The sequence below is a fragment of the Falco biarmicus genome, chromosome 12 (genome assembly GCF_023638135.1).
Source record: "Falco biarmicus isolate bFalBia1 chromosome 12, bFalBia1.pri, whole genome shotgun sequence".
NCBI classification, from domain to species: domain Eukaryota; kingdom Metazoa; phylum Chordata; class Aves; order Falconiformes; family Falconidae; genus Falco; species Falco biarmicus.
The window spans coordinates 34,066,673-34,087,508 of NC_079299.1; the positions used below are offsets into that span (position 1 = coordinate 34,066,673).

Genomic DNA, 20,836 nt, shown 5'->3' on the forward strand with positions numbered 1-20,836 from the left:
TGTAATCCAGGCTTGGTAACTGTTTGCTTGGCCTACTAGAGAAATTCTGTGCAATGTGTGGGAAATAGTATGAAAATGTGTCGGTGTACTTTAGATTTAACACGAGCAATTATGATTTGTCGCCAGGTAAACAGCTCTCAGCTGACAGACACATAATTCAGTCCTTTAATGCTCAGGGAAAAGTCAGATGCAACATGTTTCTGCATAACAGCAGCTGGGCTTTGCGGCTCTTGTACAGCCTCACTTAGAAAGCAAAAGTTATTGGATTTAGTGCTTTGCTGGTGGTCAATTTGTCACCTTAAAAATATTTTCTGCAGAGTTTTACAGTGATTGGGGAGTGCAGCCCACAGAAATAATGAGAAAAAATGGAGCCATGCGCAAGCTTCGCTTCGCTCATGGAAGCAGTGACAGCTGATGAAACTGCTGGAGTTCCTGCTCGTTAAGGAGACACTGATGCAATTGGAGGCCTGACCTGCTCCCATCACGACTAGCAAGAACATCGCCAGTGACTAATGGGGAAGCATTGGGCCCGCAATGTTCACGTGCTGGACCTGAGGCTTTTGAGAGGGAGGAGGAAAGCCAAGGCGCCGCCAGCCTCAGAACCGGGCTGCTCTACATGGCCCTGCACCTGCGCTGGGGGTTGTGCCTGGTTATACTGGGCAGGGCTCTGCTGGTGCTTGGCGGGGATCACTGCCTGCTGTGGGAAAGGCACAGAAAAATTCCCCCCCACCTCTTTTAGTTTGTTGTTTTTACCAGAAACATTGCCAGAACAGAAAAGCTGCCGGTTAAGGGCCACACTTCAGCACTACCTCCCATCCCATGCCCTTCCTACTCCATCCCCATGTCTGCATACCCCTGCCCTCAGATAGCTGGGATGGGAATGACACTCCTGAGGATGACTTCAGGGGATGCCCGAGAAAGTAGATACCTTCACATCTTCAAATTACCAGAGAGGAGGATCCCACCGAGGTCAGGACTCATTCTCAGGACGGAGAAACAGAGCACAAGTCAGACACCGCACCTCCTGCCTCCCACCCCACGCTGTACCCACAGGACAACTTGGTTCCTGATGTAGCAGGAGCTTGGTATCCCTCACGTAGACCTGCTTCTCCAAGACCCAGAGGGATGTAAGGTCCGTGCTTCACCTGAACTCTGAACTTCAGTCCACATCACTAAGCTGTTCCCTGCAGCCTACAGATAAGAGATGCTAAGGAAACGTCCCTGACACACTAATAGCCACATGAAAACCACTGCCAACAGATGAAGCTGGCAGGCTCAACTTTGGCCTTTTAGCCATTAATTGTGAGCTGTTCTTTACGGTAATTCTTGTCCTGTTAGATCTACCCTTGTAATGAATAACTACTGCTCCTGACAAAACAGGAAAGATAAGGTTTGGAGGTTTATTAATAGCTCTTCTTCTGACATGCTTTTCAACTACGTCCATTTGTACGTTTGCTTTGTTGTACAACATCTAAACTTTCACAGGTCCAGATCTCCCAACGGTGCCTTGCAATCCCCAGCTTGTATAAACTCATCTAGCCGCACCAATCTGAGGGAGACCTTCCCAGCAGAACCTGCTGAGATCTTGCCCGTAATTGCCCTTCAGAAAGGGAACAACACCAGATTAGTAAGCAATTTCATTGTGATCTGCCTTGGCGTTTACATCTTGCTTGCTTTCACCAGGCATCAGCTCCCCAAGCTGGGCAAAAGTTAAATCCCATGAGGATACCACGGGCAAAATACTCCTGACAATTTAGCAACCAACTGACAAGTGAACAACGCTGACAGTTCTGTGGCTCAGGCTTTCCCGACTACCGCGCTGCCTTTCCTCCTGGAACCATACGTTTAGTCAGTGCAGCGTGCAACGAGGCTGCAACATACTTCGTCCCATGGTATGTTTCTCTTCTACAGCCAAAACCCCTTTACTCCTCTGGTGCCTTAATTTGCATTATAAAATCATCTGAGTTTGTGAGAATTGATTTCATTAAAAGCTGCCTCCAACCCCAAGACCGACAGTAAAATTACTGGTGATTGAATTGCCCCCTCTGTCAACTAAGACCTATCGCAGGAAAAAAACCCCAAAGATCACTTAATCTTGGCATACGTAATTTTTTGGTAATGGTATAAAAGCCAAAGTCGAGCACTGTAACCACTCCAGTAAACACAGTCTGTTAGGTCAAAGCATCCAAGACTCCATCTCCATACTGAAAAAATCCTGCACAGAGCCAGCATCTCACAAGCTCTCTCTTTCCCTCTTTCCCTGCACGTAGGCTCTGTTGTCACATCCCTGTACATCCCATGGTAACTCTCCAGCCCCACACCTCCATGTAGTATAATGGGTACTGCAGGGAGGGATGCAAGGCGGCTCCTGGCACTGTGCCATGTAGGATCATTTCCTGAGCTTCCAGAGCTTAATGGGACATTCCTAAATGGACCTTCTCAGACAGATCCTCTCTAACCCATAGCACAGCACAGCACAGTGTAACGTCAGGAAAAGGCAGTGCTGCACTGAGATCTGCTTCCAGGCACCATTTTCAACTGAAATGTACTGGAATGACATTTATCTCCGTGAATGCCGTGGAGAAGAAACTCACTAACCAGCCTTAACAATGAGAACGGCAGGAAAAGACTTTTTATATTTATACTATTGTTATTTTTTTTTATTACTACACTATGCAGTGAACAGCTGGGTATGGGCATGCAGGGGGAGGACAGGCACAGAGCCAAGCTGCATAATGGGGAGTGCTTTGGTGTCAGGGTTCCCACACACACACACACACACACCCTTTACGAAAGAGGAGTCAAAACGTGTCCATGTTTTCTGGTAGATACCACGGCAAGGGAGAGTTCTGAACAAGCAACAGCAGAAGGATGCTGAACTGGCCCCGTGGATTCATTTGAGAGCTCTGCCGTGGAGTAAAATACACCATACAAGTCCTTAGATAAAGTTGTAAGAGGCAAGGAATGTCCTTATGAAGTGACCCGCTGCAAGAGCAGAGCTCGCAGTACTGACCGAGAGGAAAGGTTAGCATTGGAGATGGGCTGAAAAATGCACTGAAGGTGAAAGCTGGTAGGTTACACTTGATGCCAAGGGAATTTTGAGAAAGGAGGCAGAGAGAAGTGATACGAGCGGCGCATTGGACTAGGAAACTGTGGCGCCTGCAGCTGCCTTGCAAAGGGGCAAGAGCCTGAATTCGCCCAGGCCAGAAGACAGAAGTTGCAGCAACTAAGAAGTCTCAGTTGTGCAGAGAGAGAATGAAGGACACAGAGGCCAGCTGATGGTCCGCAAACTTTGATCTCTCATTCCCTTCTACTCCACTAAGCCTCCTCCCCCTCTCACGTGCACGCATGCTTACACATAGCGGCACACAAAACTATTACGTGATATTGATGTTGGCTTTAACACAACACTACATCCGTACTCAGCAAAAGTTAAGCACACACTAAAGCTGCTTCAGTTCTCCACTAAATAGGAAGAGACTAAAACAGTCCTGAATGTAAGTCTGTAAGGCTGGCACTCCTACCACCTATGCCATAACTCTTAAATACTGCGTCTCGTATCTACACATTAAGCTCTCCAGGACAGGAAACATCACGCATTAATGTCCAAAGCACAGGTTTAAGTGTTTGTGATGCTGAACAATCATTACGGGAGTCATTCAAAAGAATGCAATGACATTAAACTAAAAACTTCCCCTGTCGTTAATAATGATGCAGCCTTGGTCACAGCCTCTAACGCAGGGAAATTAATCCCCTGACATGAGGAGGAAAACGGTCTCTCCCGCGAAAGCCTCTGTAAGTAGAGTTGTTCAAAGACAATTAACAGCTAATGACCTACTCGCCTGTGGAGCAGTGTATTGGTGAGACTCTCCAGCCAACTTGTCATGCCAGCTGGGAGGCCAGTTCTTTTCTGCTGGGGCTGCTGGAGCCACTGAGCTCACCTGGGACCTCGGGGCAGGCACCTGAGCAACTTCTCACAGCACAAGCAGCAGGGAACCCACTGTCACCCAGCGCAGTCCCCGGCACTGGCTGGAGAAACCACTCCTGGCACACCATGGCCTCATCGCACAGGGAGAACGTGGTTGTTCTGCTCCCAGGCTGCAAGGGGACGTGGTGACCTGGTCAAGAGTGGGGAGCACTCGGATTTTGAGTGGAGGATACAAGCTTGGGGGAGTACAGTCGAGATACTGGAGGGCTGGGCTGCTATTCAGGGGACACAGCAGAACCGCATGCAGCCGAGGGATGGAAAATGCAAAAACCTGTATTTGGGATGGAAGAATCCCTGGCAGTGCAGGCTGGTGGGCACGAAAGCCTTTCTACAGAAGAGGAGCTTAGGGGCTGGAGCACAGCACATACAGGGAGATGCTGGGATAAATGGCTTTGCACAGCCTTGAGAAGGAAAGACGAAGGCTGGTATCACTTGGTCTTACTTTTCGTGTTGAGTGCACACCTGATCAAACTTTGACACTGGTCTTGCTTTGAGCACTGTGTTTGCTCACATGATCTCCAGAGGTCTCTTCCAAAGTTATTCTAGGATTTTATCTTCTCCAGCAGCCCAATTCCATTTCACGTGTTCCCCAAATTTCTCATATTATTTCCTATACATCTGTGCATATATATAGGCAGATGGTAGACACACAGGCATTAGAGGAACTCAACCTTTAAGAAAGTTCCCAATGAGGAATTCATTATGACATTTCGCTGAACACTTAAAGCAAAAAAAAATAAAAGAGCAGAAAGACAGGAACCTCAGAGTACTTAAAAAAGAAATCTGAATGAAAGTGGGGGCGACCTAATTAGAATAAAACGCTGCTTATATTCAAAGATCATCAGTTTGAAATTTCAGACTGGCTTTCAAAAGTTCATAACGAAATGGAAGAGATGACTGATGCCTTTGGCTGACATGGGAAATCTTACCAGCTTTTGATCTCTGCGCACACGCAATCCAGTTATTCAGAATTGTACTTTCTTGTGTAGTTTGAAATAAAGCTTTCGTAACGCTTCCCATCCCTTTGTTGCAAGTCAGGACTGAAACATTCAATTGGTGAAGTTCAGCATAAAATCCATATCAAGCAGGATTCAACGTACGCCGTATCACGCGATAGAACAGTTGGCAAGGACATTGCCAAGAGATGCTACACACGACTGGGTACTTGTTTTGGTGGTGACAAGTAGATCTGGAAATCCCAGAGGGAAGCTGTACAGGGATTTACAAGTTCCTGCCTACGTATTTCCACAGTGAAAAGAAGCAGCCTGCTTGAACAGCATCCTGGAAGCCTGCTTCAACAGCCTTGCCAGGCTTTGGTAGAAGCCTCTTGGACCTTCGCATTTCCCAGGAGAAAGAGCAAAGAGCCTTCTCTTGACCCCTGTTTTCCTGGGGAAGAAACCGAAGCAACTCAGGTGCACTAAGGCAGATGGCACGTCTTTGCTGCATTCTGGACCTCAGCTCCTACACCAAAACCTCTGGGACCAAGCAACACGGAGCTAACTACCAGCCAGCTGAAGTGGTTTCCTTGCAGGTGCAGTTTCCAAAACGCATTACCCTCTCCAGTTCAGCAAACTGGAAAACCAGTGACTGTCTTCTCAGACCAAGAGGAACAGTACAGGCTGTCCACAACACAGCACACATCAGGCGCTTGACCAGGAGACTGCCGAAATGCCACGTGCTTGTGGCCTCCCAGGGAATGGGTATATTTGGCCAATAGGGCCACACAACCATTTCAGAAGGTACTGAAGATCAAGGGGGTTGCTGGTAGCTACTACAGCATGCTAGAGCACTTTCCAGGAGATCTGAGAGAGACAAAGCTCTAGAAAAGGCTCCCAACCCACGCACCAGGCATTTGCTGCACCTTTTGCCTGTGCGCCCATCGGCATTCTGCTTTGGGGCTAAAGTGCAGGTTTGAAGCCGCTGCCAGCTCATCTCCACTTAAGAGCTCATTCTAATGAAGAACAGTGGATCCCAGGGACCAGATCAAACCTACTGGAAAACCAGGTTCTGGACCCCACAGGGTTTTTGTCAGGGTCTCAATACCAGTTGCTTTGATCTATCATCTCTGATTGCACTTGCTACTATAGACAAACTGCTGGTAAAGCTGATGATAAATTCTTAAATGTCTCTTCCACCAGCTCAGAGCTTGCCCATTTCTTAACACTGCCTTTGGTCCTCAGGAACTGAGCTCCTAGAGCTGTCGTCTGCCACGCAGGATCTTACACAGCCCGAGGGCAGTCCAGCTGCCTTCCTACATTTGCTCGTTCAATCTAACAGAATCAGTCTTGCACGACTGTGCACTGAAGACACCGTTGCACTATAAAACTCCACTCTGCAGCTTGCAGAGTTTTAGCAGAGGCTGCGCCATGCTTCAAACACTATAATCAACAGCAAACCCCACGTGCCCTGCCCATTTCCAGCCACGGCAGCAGTACAGCAGCTCACACGCTCTGGCTCCTTTTTGTCGCTGTTTACCAACTGTATTATCACACAACAGTGTTTTGCACAAAAAGAGATGAGCTCCCTACCTCTGAGGGCTGATGCAGTAGCGGGCCGCCCCGTTACCGATGTTGCGAACCAGCAGTGTTTTCTGGGTGCTGTACTTGACTGGACAGGCTGAGAAGTTCACCTGGTCGGGGAAGTCCAGGATAGCTCGGGCACCTATAGCTCGGAGAGGCACAACAAACTTCTCCCCTTTCTGTGATGCAGATGAGCTCGTGGAAATAATCCTGCGGGGAAAGAAACAATCTCAGCACAATGCTTTTAGTACTTTCCCCACGGCAGAAGGAAAACTGCTGTTTTCTATGGCTGTAGCAGTATCATTCAGTAACGCAACAGTACTTTTTACCTTCATGAGCTTTCATTCCAGTAGCATGACTTGCACAGGGTCGTTAACTTGCAAAGGAGAAACAACCCCATTGATTCACCTGCTTTTGCAGCAAGCTGGCAGCACCACAATTATCTGATGCTTTGATTCTGAGACACCAGAACAGTCTCTTCATGCAAGGGATCACAGCACTAACGCAACCTGCTTCGATCGCCACTGCAGACTGTTGGAAGCACCACTGAGAACCCAGCTGTGCCACAGCACTAACTCCAGTGCCAGCAACGCGGCGACCTCGTTGAAGCTTGGCAGGGGATGCTCAGGTACACTTTCAAAAGGACTTCACCACATGCATAGTCAATGGTCAGTCTTCGGTGAAATACTTCACAAGCTGGACACGGTAATTGCGGCAGCGTCAGGGCAGTGCAGGGTACGGCTGTATTTCCTGCCCCTTCTCACAGCGTTATAGGGCCAAGGCTGGGGACACGCACCCTTCAAAAGCCACCTGATCCATCTCCCCACACCAGAGCTGGCTCAGCTCCAGACCCAAACTGTTTTTGCGAGAGGTTTCACAAGTACCTAGAAGTGCTAACAGTTCCACCCCTGCCCTCAGCAGCCTATGCCACCTCTGCGCTAGAATTAAAGGGTGTTAGTTCTTCCTGTGTCTGAACTCCGTTTCCCTTTACATCTCACCCAGCCTCAGGGGGCACAGGAGACAGCCCTGGCTGATGCCGTAATCACACCCCTCTGTAAGGTCTGTTCTAGAGGAGTAAGTGACGGCGTGCCTGGTTAGCACACCCACCCCAGGCAGGCGGCATCGGGAGCTGCACACGGGGGACACTCAGACACCCCACCAGAGCAAAGCCGGCTGTGCAGTCCCAGCCACTGCCTTCTGCAGAACAGAGCCAGGCAATCCCCCCCGCGCCCCGGCTGTCTGGCGTTTAGCAGCAGGAAGGCAAATCAAATTACCAAAATCATGTTACTGTAGAGATGAGCAGAGCAGTCTCCAGATGTATGGCGTGGCATCGCTGCGCTGGAACTATCACCTTGCCCCCACTGAAATCAGTGGTAAATCTGCTGCCATAGGGCCAGGAGCCATTACCCCCAGCAGCGCTCTTATGGATGAGCTGATAAAAACTCTGCTTCTCGTCACTCACTGGCTGCCCTGATTTTTTCCTCAGTGCTTTTAATTAATTTGATATTTTTATCACTGTTGAAGCAGCAAGCGCTTTAGGATTTTAATGATTTAGGAATTGCATACAGCAGCAAACTCCCTTCAGCAGAACCGATCCAGACTCCCCCACAGCTGGGATTTCCTGCTCCTGTCCCCATCCCCTCCTGGAAGGGCCCTAAGGCAGCCAGCCCAGGCACAGACACGCACCTATTGCTCTAACGCAAGCGCTGACAGCCAGCGCCTCACCCACCACCCAGCACCTCGCCTACCACCTGCTCAGCTGGGGTTTAAGCTTGTCAATACAGATGCTGCCCCATCCAAGACAAAAAGAATAATCTCCTTTTCTAGACATCTCAAATATTCACCCTAGAAACTGCAGAAGGGCTTTTGCTTTTCCTATTTGGAAGGTAAAATACTAGGAAGGGAACTGCAGCAAGCAACCTGCATGATTTAATACCGCATTTCAGGAAAGCGTTTCATCTTCAGCAAGTCGTTCTGAGTTAGCAATTTTGTACTCAATCTTGCAGCCTAAGCCCTCTAAAATAAAAGCTATGGGCAGCCCATATGAATTTAAAGCACCTATTATCTGGCTACTTCACGTCCTGCACTGTTTCGATCCTCAGAAACTCATTAGCAAATGAAGAATGTTATTTGCTTTTGTTGTTGTTGTTCTTTTGGCCACACTACTGTAACAAAGGCATTGCAAAGCCAATTGAAAGCTACCTGCCTTATTAAGTCTTGGCATGCCATATTTACTTAGCTCCCTCTTCCAGGTGCCAGGTAGGCAGAGGAGGATGCAAGTTCAGATCAGCAGGAGGATAAAGAAAAAAGGAACTTCAACAACTGGAGCTACTTGGAGCAAGTAAAAGGAAGTAATTGTCAAGGTGTTGTCATTGCTAAGGAGCAAATGGATCAACAGCAATGCAATTAAGAGCCCAAGAAATAAATCCCCCCCCAAAAGCAAGCACAGGCAGCCTTCCCAGCTCCGTTGCTGGTGAGGGGCGCTGGGACCACCTGCACAGCAATGCACAAGGGATTTCTCCAGGGACCTGAGGGCAAGGCTAAAGCAACAAGGATTTGGTTTCACAGAGACAACCACGACCTTGAGAGAGAAAGATGCCTCTCGCCATTCATGCAGATGCACATTATGCTCCAAGCCCCCTCTCCAGGGACACCGTGGGACATGGCATCCCGTGCAAGGCTTGACTCAGCACTTCAGAGCGGGCTGACCCTTCAGCCACGCTCTACCACCCCACCAACGTGGGACCTTGCACCAGGCTGAATGCAGCGCCAGCCCAAACAGGGGGAAACCCAAGGCAAGAGGGGTGCTAGGCAGAAGCTGGCTGTTTGTGCCACTGTGAACCCATGGTCCCTTAAGCTTTTGAAAGCCGAATTGCCCTCCCTTGGGGGCAACAGGTTGCAAAGTCTCTACTTCAGCACTGCCTCGTGTTACCAGGGCACTAACCCTGCTACGCACTTGCTTGCAGCCTAGGGGCACAGTTGAGACCAGTTCAAAATGTTGTTCTGCTTCGCAACTGCAAACCCTTAGCAGACTGTTTAAGACCAGGTTTCTAAATAAACGTGCCTGGATGACAGAGGGGTTGCATCCCATCTATGCTTTAAAGTTTGCTGTGCTTAGACACAGCTTCAGGCTATAGGTTTTCATGAAAATACGACTTCATCCTGCATACAACTCCCCTCTCAGTTTCACGGAAGATACAGACAGTTGTACGATGGCTCCCCTTCTCGTGCTCCCCTGTGACAAGCAGTAAATTACAAGCTCTGGCCTTCCAGGTATCACCACTGGCGTCTGAACTGGCACCCACTGAGACTGAAGCAGCTGCTCGTCTTGGGTGTTGTTTCAGGCTCTTTGTAAACTCAGGCTAACAGTAATTACTGTCGCAGCAATATCAAGCCTAACTGCCCAGAACCCCAAACTCAGATGTCAGTTTCCCTGCATAACCTATCCCAAATGCTTCACTGAATTCCTTGCAGCAGCCAACTTGCAAAGAAAAGATCCTTGTAGCATGAGGTAACACAGCAAGCCAAGCAGGGAAAGCTCCTGCTGAAACCCTGATATAAAAAAAGGCTGGAAAATAAGGGCCGTGACAACAGAGGAGAGACCAGAGGATGAAGATCCGTTCGCAGCAGAGGGGGTGCCCCTGCGCCTGCCCCCCTCAGCCGCCGGTTCGCAGGAGTCTTTGAAATGAGTCACTTGGCTTCAGGTTCCTGTGGCGCCGCGCCATTTGCCTTGGTCTTCTGCCCCTTTCCTCCTCACAAGAGTCATCTTAAAAGTATTCTTGGAATAGCTTCTGTGCACAACAAAACATCTAGCAGGGCTGGGCTGAATTTTAAAGGACTTCATTTCAGTCATGCAATAACTCACCGTCCTGTCATATTTCAGAGTAATCAATGTGCATTAATTCAGTCTCCACTGAGCATCAGCAATGAATTTCACAAACCTCACAGACTGAACTTGCACTGCCTGAAAACAGTGCACTGCTACAGTGAAAAGAGCAAGAGGACAACACAGAATAAGCTCTGCTATGTTTTTATGTGCTTCTTGCTTCCTTCTTCCTTTACAATAAACTACTAATAAGCCTGAAGGACGCACAAATGGAAGTATTTCTGTCTGTTGTTTATCTGCCGGTCAGTGCCACAATGGTTTCCAGTTCAGCAGAGGCCGTCAGACCATAACGCAAGAACACACGGGAACAGGGGCTGGCACGAGAACACCCACGCTGTACAATGGAGCCATAAAACAGAAACGTGCAAATCAGAAGCAGCAAGAGTAACAAACTGGAAATGTTGCCCAGCAGAAAAATTAGCAGTTCATTTATAACACGAGTGCCAATAAACCAAGAGGCGCATCAGCTATTCCTTTTCTGACAGTCTGACCACGTGGCACATTCCCAAATGACTGCGAGACAGTAGGAAACTGCTCATTTTCCAAGAAAGGGCTACGTGGCATTTCAGCCACTAACAACTCACATGGCCCTATTACTTAGGGCTGAGGCACAATTTTACTCCTTTCAATCAGGAGTGACTTCACTGAAGTCAGACTTACTCCAGGGAAGAACAGATTCAAAGCAAGAGAATGACACAAACCGGCTCCTCATCAGGAAGACCCAGACCCCACTTCACTGGGTTACCCACAGTCCCTGTGGATCATGCAGTATCAGAGATGTAGGAGTTATTCAAAGGCAGCACTCCTGAGCCTTCCACAACTAACACACAGATACTCTGCAGGCAAGCAACTGCAAGCCCAACACAGGTGGCTTTACAGAACCATCTCCCAAAGCCTGCCTCTTGGCTAAGGGCTTTTCAAGGTGCTCTGCACATCCTGACCATGCTACTGATGCATTTCTAGCTGAGCGACAGCACTCCGGCACTTTCCTGACTCACACTCCATCAAGTACGAGACAAAAAGTTCGATTTATACAACATTCTGGTTCTGCTGTAGAGTCCCCATGTGCTCCTCACCAAGCAGCCCACATCCCTCTCCCAATGCCCTGCAAGGAGCACAAAACCCAGGTCGGCAGAAACCGCCAGGGTGTCGCTCAAGCTGTGCAGAGGACCTCGCTGGCACAGCTCCCTAATGCCACACACTCACCAGTTCAAGGGCAAGACAAGGGACAAAGTACTGGACATGAGTGTTCCTGGGAGTTACCTCACCCTACTTCTATTTGGGGTGATGTTCATGTGTTGCTCTGCTGCTTCTCTGTAGTTGAAGAGCAGCTCTTTGCCCTTCATGGGAACCGATTTACTTCCATCCCAAAAATGAATGCTCATGAATACTAGTCAATCACATTTTAAAGGAAGCAGTGTCCCCTGCAAAGCCTACCTCGGTGAGATTAAGCTCTTATGTCACTTGGGCAGTATGGAGAACTGCCCTAAGCCAACATCATTTTAACCTTCCATACGAATGACGTAAAACAATTTCTCAGTCCCTCCGCAAAGCAACAGATCATTTCACAAGCATGGGGAGCCAGGCACCACAGGGCATTTCCTCTCTAGTTTGCTACAGCCATGCTGTTTGAGGATAGGACAGGGTGTTCAACTACATCTAAGCAGCAAACAGAAGATGAGAGAACAGCTGTGCCCAAAGAGAGCCTGCACCTCTGGCCTGGCACAGAAACACCAGCTGGCTCAGAGCGACCCCCTCACCTTGCATCACCCACAAAGTCACGCAAAGAACTGTGCCAAGAGGCAGCAGAGTGCTGGTGTAAAGAGTCAGCCTGTCTGTCTGTGTTCCCCTGCAGGGCTTCCTCCCTTCCATGCCAGGTACCAAACCCTTTTGCGTTAGCAAGCCTCCAGGTAACACCGCCGCCCCTTCACATCACGGCACAGTGCCAGACTTGCCAGGGCCACAGCACCGATGTTCCAACCTCCGAGCAAAAGCATGGCACACGGGGCAGGGAATAGGTGCCAGCTGACACAGCAACCACAGCCCCATGCACGCAGGCACAGCCACACCAGCGTGACTGCCCAAAGGCTCCAGGCTAACACTCTGCCTGCAGATGCTACCTGCCCCTTCACTCCTGTGTGCGCTCCAGATGCCTCAGTCCTCTGCAGCACACCAGCCTCCTGCTGGTTAAAGACATCTGGAGCTCAGCGTGTCTGGGCCAGGCTGGCTCCCTGCCACGAGCACAGCGCATCTTCTCCCCTAGAATCACAGCTGGAGCACAGGTGGGCAAGTATCCTCAGGGGCAGCACAGCGGCAAGGCTGGAACACAGAGGGTATGAAAAAGCATCACCTTCGCTCCAGCCCAGGGTGAGGCAGGGAACTGGTTGCCAGACGGGAAAGGGGAAAGCTCTCTGGATCTAGCCATTCCCCTAGCGTTTTCCATCATAATTAAGCCCCTAACATCGAGTAGAGAGGTGCGATGGCTAAACACCTTACCAGCACCCCTCCCTGCCATTTCCCTACTGTCCCACGTGCGCCTTCCCCTGAAAACGCCCAGGAAAGCACAGGGAGGGAACGCACAGCTCGTCAGTCCCTGCTGCGGTGGCATCGCATGGTGCTGCCAGCCAGGATGTGACCAGCTGCAGGCTGCCTGACCACAGCCTAGAGCAAACCTCGCAGCACGGCATGGGCTATGACCGGTGTGCAAGAAAAGTGCCGGCTTCAGACAGAACGTTCCGCCGTCTCACTACTGCGGCCAACACGACATGCATTCAAGAAGCAACTCCAGTTTTCAAAGGTGGTGGTCCTCACTCTGATCAGGCTCAGCTTTGGGTCCTCCAAACAACAGGTTTGTATTTATGCAAACAGGCTTTTGTATTTATAATTATCAGAGCAAACCCGTAATTATGCAGCAATAGTCAGATACTAGAAACCAACACCATGAGAGGCCACCCCACCACACAGTGCACTCTTATCCCTGAAGCCAACAGACATGGCATTAAACGTTCCAGCACCGAAGGATAATCACAGTCTGAAGCATAGAAGAGCCTCCAGCCTATGACAGCATCATCTTCACCACAGGAAAAGTTTCCCCCAGCTGCAGATCCAGTGCAATGCCACCGAAACCAGGACAGTGCCTCAAAACCCACAGCAGATGCCCTGTTCTGAACCCAGCCCCGCAGGTTCACCTCCCACTGAAGGCACACACCTCTCGGGACCTCCAGTCTCACCTTGTTCTCATCAGGGGAGAAAACGATGCGGAAAGTCGCAAGCATGCCAGGCAGTACCTTGCGGCACACAGCATGGTGGCTGATCAGCTTGAAATAAGGTGAGCTCTCCAAGATGACCTTCACCAGCCCAGGAACCTGCAGAAAAGAGAGGAAAGTATGATCTTGCAGCTTGTGGAAACAGGAGGAGAAGAGGCCTGGTGATACCACCTTCACAAAGCACTTTTAGCTCTGGAGGTACATGCACGTAACACATAAGAGTGAACATTAATCCCTTCTGCCTGGGCAAAACAGCTCGAGGCCAGAGGCAGCAGGGCAAGGAAGGAAGGGCCAAGCAGGGAAGACACCAGCAGCACGGCGGTATAATATCTGAATCAAGTCACCCGTGTATTCAATAAGCCCAGAGAATCTGCTGGCTTCTGCCCGTACACATCCAGGCAGACATGCCCCTAGAAGGGGCATGTATTATCTGAACGCCAAACAGTACGTGTTAATCCTGGCGGAAGGAAGAAATTCACTTTAACGTGCTGGGTTTGAGCGGGGCAGTCAAGCTGCGGTGCTACAGTCATGTAGGCAGACCAGCAAGAGGGGACCACAGATACTGTGGCCTTACTGGGAATAAAAGCAGCAAATGAAGAGCAAAAGGAGGAAACACAGGAAGACAAAGAGACAACCCCAGAAACAGAGAGATGGCTGGGAAAGAAGCAAGGGAGAAGCACAATATGCTACAAGGAAAGGCTGATGCAGAGGATGAGAGCCAGCAACCTGGCCAAGTGATGGAAAGCCAGGCGACCCCCCAGGCTGTGCCTATCAACTAGGGGCCTCAAAGGCATTTTCTGCCCCGAGATACATGACTGGCACTGCCTGGTGGTGGTTTCATTATTAAAAGCCAACCTCTGCTCTCCGGAGGCTCCTGCTGCCTGTGACTGTAGCCAGGCAGCTGCCAGCGCGGGCAAGCCAGATCCCTGGGGACCCCTGCCCACCCCCAGCAGTCCCTGCAGGCACCCTGCTGCACGGTTCTGCCCTCTGGGGCACCACCAGCACACAGACAGCACACAGGCATTTTCCTAGCACATAGAGAGCAACCCCTGAGCGCCAAATCTCAAAGTCTGAAGCAGGTGATTTGGACTGGTGGGCAGCTTCACGGATCAACAACAACCCCACATGAGGCTTGGAAAAAATGGAGGCTCACTCTGCGCCACCCACCCGAGCCTGGTAACCCGTGGCCAAGGCAGTCCTGAACTCTCCAAACGCCCTTGGAACCCAGCAATGTCCTGGGGCGGCGAGTTCCAGGAGCCAACTTCACAGTGCAGACAAGCATTTTGGTCACCATGTCCCTTAGAAGGGGAGCACGTGTGGCTCAGACCTTCAGCAAAAGCCACCCAGAACATCTGAGGGTGCTGAGGAACAGCCTGAAAATAGAAAAGCAATTTTTACAACACAGGTAAGAGCAGGAAGTATATAGTACAGCACTTCTGTAGTTGCATGATTACAGAGCCTCTATGCGGAACATATTTTGCTGTCAGCTGGATTTTTATGGGGCAGACAACTTCAGGCTACCATGCAGTGTAACTCAGTATGATTCAGAGGAATGTGGGAAACTGGCACGAAAAACTTGAGACGGAGCACAACGTTGCTTTTCTCCAGGACATCGCCAAAAGCCAACCAATTTAGAATATAACACCCTCGCAGGATTATCCTCTCTGTCTTTCTGTATTTAAAACATACCAAAGATTTTCCTGGAGCTTATCTTACTTTTACACCCATGCTCTCCAGTGGTTGAGCTCTAACTAGCTTCAAAACGACATTGTTTTGGGAAAAAAACCACAGTTCACACATTGCCTCCCCCTTCACAGGGCACGTAAATCCCAAGGTGCAGCTTTACACAGTACAAGTTTATTATCATTTACTGGGAATGGCAGAAATGTTAATGCAGATGATCTTTTCCACTTGAGGAAGCATGAATAGAGCAAATTAACTGTTTGCCTGTTGGCTGGTACTTGGCAAAGATAAACATTTTGAAGTGCTGCATGGATAATGGAGCAGGTGAAGCCAAAGACTCAGTGGGAATGAAGCACAGAGTAGGAAGAGAGAAAGTGAGGACTGAGGCACATTTTAATCAGGGACGAGGATACCTACAGCAAAGACTGCCCAAAATTCAGCGCAGATCACACCAGTGGCATCCCCCGGGTGCAGGCACACATGCTGCATCTTATCAATGTTCCCAAGTTAAATGCCAGACCAGGAATGGTGCAGTACTCTCCCGGAATAACTGAGGGAGCACACCCGCATCCTTCCTTGCCAAAGGGTCTTCCATTTTCACCCATATCCCTGTCACAACCTGTTATCTCAGGAGATACTTGGACTTGCTGTTCTTCCACCTGCAATATGCCTCGACAGCTTTTTTTTGTTGTCCACCTGTTTGCCCTCCCCAACAGGGAAATTTGGAAAGGAGGCGAATTCACCGTCTCTTGTGCACACTTCCATCTTCCCATCCCACCCTGCCCTCACGCATACCCCTTCCTCTTCATTACAGAAGAGTATCCTTAATTACACCCCTCTTTCTGACCTGTCTCTACTGCCCGTGCACTTACTGCTATGTATCAAGAGAAACCCCTGCGTGTATGAAAGTGCGCAGGGAGAGAACACCAAGCTCAGCTCCTTTCCTCCCTCCTGCCTTTTCCCACCAGCTTGCCCTTGGCACATGCCTCATTCCAGCAAACGTTTCCCCAGCTGAAGTTCAAAAGGTCCCAATTTCCCTCCTGACAATGGAACAAAACTGCTGACATTTTTCAACTTTTCCATTCTCAACTTTCTTGGGAAGTCTCAAAATGATCGTTTTTTTCAAGTAAAGGTGGAGACCTTTGAGGGCACTTTACTCCAAACAGGCCGTGGCTCTCCAAAGGGGAAGCAGAGCATCACGTTGTCTCAGGAAAACCTGAGCAGAACCCAATTAAGCTTAGCAGGAGCCTGAAGGGGCACCTAAAGGCCTCCCGCTGCTGCTGCTAAATCCGCCTGCTTCCACTGCTGTTTCAAAACACCTTTCCTGAAGCGCTGTTACCACTAATTATAACTTACTCCAGCATAAAGTGGAGAAGACCCCACCCCGAGCTCTGACAGCCCGTTCAGCTCTCTGTGCAGCTCACCCAGAGGCAGAGGTGCCCTGTGGAAACTGAGATTAACCACGGAGCCACCAGGACGCGGTGCACACTCGAGGGAAAGCACGAGGGCAGGGAAGAACTGTACAGCCCCCAACATTCCCACCCGTGCAGGGCTTCCACGGGGAAAGGTGCTGACCAGAAAAGCTCCTTTCAGCTAGGTACCACCAACACACAGCCAAAACCAGGGGGAGAAACCTCAGCATGGCAAGATTTCCACCGTCTTGCAAAATAAAGGCGGTGAGACGTTTTATTCTGGATGCGCTGTGCTGCAGCAGGCGACTGGCTGTGCTGTGCACCGCACGGATGACACTGCTCTCCAGTTCCAGCACAGGGTTAAACTTCCACATCCCAGCACTTACCTTGTCCACGTTCCTCAGAATCAGTGGCACTTCATAGACCTCATCGGGGACGTAGCTCTGAAATACCACCTCTGATGGGAAAGGCCGGAACAAGCTCTGTTCCAGGGCAACTGCCGAGAACTGGAGATGCAAAAGAGAGCAGAGAGTTTCAGCCGCGGGGAGAAAGACTCATCGGTGAGAGAATACAACACTGGCCTCCAGCGAAGGACAGTCCCTTGGTGAGTACGCCTGCCCAGCTCACGCTAGGGGAACAGAAGCTCACCCACCTGTGTTCTGAGCAGATCAAAAGTTTCTGGGCCACACTAGAGCAGGCTCAAGCGAGCAGCTCTTTTGGCAGGTGTTTCTCCAGGTCTCCTTCTCCAACAGGCAAGGCAGCACTTACCTCCGGCAGAGCCCTGGGCTAACACGGTCACACAGCTCCAGAGCACTCACTGCAAGAGCTGTAAGCACTCGTGGAGCAAGGGAAAGCCAAGAATTTACAGGAGACCCCATGGGAAACAATTTGGGGATCATCTTTACATTGAGACACAGAGACCGAGCCCAACACATCCTCAAATCTCTTTTTTGACACACAGCCCAGAAACCAGGAAGAAGAGAAGACAGGCCAGAAAGGAACACCGCCGTTAAGAAAGCGACAGATGAGGTGGTAAGTTCCAGGTACTTTCCCAGCATCACTGGGCAATCTGAGTAAAGCTGGACTTGGCATCTCCTTTTCCCACGAGCTTTAAATGGATGCTTCATTATATTCTATTATTGCCATTTTCTTTAATACCACTACAGAAGCAGGTCTGAAAACATACAGAAACAGCAAATGCTTACAGCGCCGAGGCGTTACTTTGAGAAAACTCCTCCCTGCTCTGCCTCCCCCCTTCCAGCTGAACTCTTCACACTCACAAGACACAGGCACGTCTCCTGCTTCTCCACAGGAGTCAGGGTCGTGCTGAAGCCAGCGGCCACAGCACACGGCCAGTTCTGTGTGCGCTCGTCCGAGGCGTTCCCAACCTCACGCGCTGTCTAGGGCAATCCTTAACCAATTTGCTACAGGTCTCTCGCTGGCAGTTTTCCACTCAACAGCCTACCTCAGTCATCTGCCCCTTTGGAACGTGTGTTATACTAAGCAGATCTGTAAGAAAAGCAGCTTTAAACACACGTGTAATTAAACATTGATCCAGATAAAGCACACCCACTCCCCTCTGCCCAGGGCCATTCCCCTGTGTACCTGGCAGCCTGAAAAATCTAACACCCTGTACGGGTCCCACTCGTTGTTCCAACCCAAAGCATTCATGCAATTGCTTTAGCTACACCTTGAGTAGTTACCGTAGGCCCTCAGCCCTCAAAGGCCAACGCTGCCACCACTGAGGGCATCCTATGACCCCAAGTGTTCGACAGAGACTACACCAAACCAAGGGCTGGCTATTTCAGCAGGAAGGTGGGAAATTGCAAGCTTGCATCCTTGTGGCCCGCCCCAGCCTTCCCCCAGTATCATGCTTTAGCCGCAGTAGCTCATCTCCAGCAAAAGCCACCAACTTCAACAGAGGTTGTTTATATGGGCTTAGCGCAGGTCAGGACTTCAACATCTCACTGGGGAAAAATGTTTTACCTTTCCCCCAGCAGAAGGAACTCCACACCAGCAGCAGTCTGAAACAACAACAGGACTTAGTCACCAAGGCATTTAGATAAGCTGGAGGCAAGCCTGTCACAAGCACGCGCTCTCTTCAAACGTCACATCAAACAGCAAGGAAAAGGGCAAGAAAAGGCTACCTTACGATGGGAGGCTTCGCTCATGTCTAGAATCTGGATAATCTGGGGTCGCCGCATCTCCCGAGTGCTGGCCAGCCTCTGCTTGGTGGTAAGAGACATCTCCTTCAGGAGGGCAGAGGGAGTCAGCTGAAATGCAAAACACCAGCAAGAGCTACAGAACTGCCTTTATTCAGAAAGGCTTTTCTTCTTCAAGAGCCACCGATGAATAATTTGTGATCATAGCCGCTAGGATAGTCCTGGAAGTCCCATAACTACCTGTTGAAATATTTACCATTAGTAAATTAATGATAGAGAGCGCAATACACATGCTCCAAACAAGTAGCTTTGTCCCGTTAGCTTCTCCTTCGTGATTTGATGTGACATGTTGGGGGTTTTGCTCTTCGGGCATTTGTTTCCTTTCCAGTTTGGCCGGAGTGAGCCAGTGACCTTTGAAAAAGGTTGGGAGGAGTTACCAGAAATCCCTTAACTCCACCCTTGCACAACGCTCACAACCACCACACATGTGGAGATGTCACTGCTGGGTGAGTCAGGAAAGCAGAAAATCAGTGTTGTGCCAAGACTGAGGTGGAGAGGAATGGCTCCAAGTTTTAGTTATCTCTTTTGAATTAGCACTTGTTTTCTCTGTTTGGGCCTCCGAGACCCCTCCACAGAAGTATGCAAAGGTATCTCCTCGACAGAGCTTCAGCACCAGGTCATCTTCAGCCAAGTGAGCTCTGGTCAGCAAAGGGCTGTCTGAGGATGGGGAGGAGGAATTGCCCTGACTCCGCTGCTGTCTGCAGCGCTGGATCTGTGCTCCACACGGGATACGGGACAGAACAACTGTTTTGGAACCTGTTCCATCTGGGACCAGCCATACCTCTCGAAACCTTCAGGCAGAGTTTGAGCAGCCCACCACGTGCCCAGCTGCCTGGAGGGCAGGTATGGTCAGAGCAGCGCTGGCAAGCATCCCGAGGTGACAAAACGTTACTGCCCACACAAAGGGGGCGGAGAGAAGCACACGCTCACGCTTCAGCTATTCCGGTGCAATGCCCGGTACGTTCATTTAAATGGCTCCAGTGGCACATCCAGACACAACTCTGGACTTCCCCTGAAGCAGCACACAGTCCATCCCCTACCGCACCATGGTCACCACCTCCGACAGAAGCATGGCAGCAGAGAGACGGGGAGGTGGTGTCCAGCTTCACAGTGCTGCCAGACAACAGGAGGGGCAGGTAGAGGAAGGACGCGGGGGCAGTTTCCAGCCTTACACAGCTCCTACCTGGCCGCAGCAGGTACTTACAGTTGCAGGCTTCTCTGTCCCTCTGGCTAGCTTCGGCTTACGAGGCACTACCACTTGGCTCGGGAATCTACCAGCCATCCTGGAGGACCCCGTGAACCAGCGGGGCTTTCCAGTGGCCATGCCTCAGTTGACCTGCAAGGAACAGCAACGGGACTTGGAAAACCCAGCATCCCCTTCCATGGCAGACCCAAAGGAGACAGCTGTGTCTCCGGGCTGTGGCTCCTTCATAACTGGAGAGCAGCCGGCATCCCCACCCTGTTTCATAACTAGACCATATTTCAGTGGCAGAGTTAAGACTGATAGAAGTAAAAGCCCAGAACAAACACTCCAAAACAGCCTTTTGCTGTGGGCGCAGTCCCACAAGCCACAAACACACATCAAAGACTGCGGCCACTTCTCATCTTCTCCCCCTCTTCCATGTATTTTGGAACTATTTGCTGGAATTATTATCCAAATCTCTATTAATACCCAAACTGTCCTTTATTACTCTTTAAAAGTTTTTTGGTGGGAACAATGTCACTTCACTGCTTCATTTTGCAAAAACAGCTGACCCGATGTGACTTTGTGCCTGACCCTACTAAGTGCTCAGACTATTATGAACAACCTTAAACCCAGGGATCGCTGCTGCCCCAAGCATCAAAATCAGACTGCTCTCC

General features: G+C 50.1%; 1 pseudogene; it reads right to left on the reverse strand.

Annotated features, from left to right (window-relative positions):
• LOC130157684 (hydrocephalus-inducing protein homolog) overlaps positions 1-20,310 on the reverse strand; it is a 67,137-nt pseudogene extending 46,827 nt beyond the window's left edge.
• Between the last annotated feature and the right edge of the window lie 526 nt (positions 20,311-20,836).